Genomic DNA, 403 nt, shown 5'->3' on the forward strand with positions numbered 1-403 from the left:
ATTACACCAAATACACAAAATAATGTTCTTTTTAGCAGCATCATAATGACAAAAACAAAGTTTAATGGAATAGATAAATTTTCAAAAATGCAATGGTTAATTCAAAAATGAAAGTTGCAGAAATTTAGTCACCCTAAGACCCACAGGACATCCTGTTTGTTTCTTCATCAAAACAGATTTGGAGAAATGTGGCATTATATCACTTGCTCAACAATAAATCCTCTGTAGCGAATGAGTGCCATCAGAATGAGAGTCCAAACAGCTGCTAAAAACATAACAATAATCCACAAGTAATTCACACAACTCCAGTCCATCTATTAACACATCTTATGAGGTGAAAAACTTTGTTTGTAAGAAACAAATTCATCATTCATCAAGATACTTTAAGCTTCAAACTATGAAG

This window comes from Sinocyclocheilus rhinocerous, unplaced genomic scaffold (assembly GCF_001515625.1).
Source record: "Sinocyclocheilus rhinocerous isolate Xijiao unplaced genomic scaffold, SAMN03320098_v1.1 scaffold1912, whole genome shotgun sequence".
NCBI lineage: Eukaryota > Metazoa > Chordata > Actinopteri > Cypriniformes > Cyprinidae > Sinocyclocheilus > Sinocyclocheilus rhinocerous.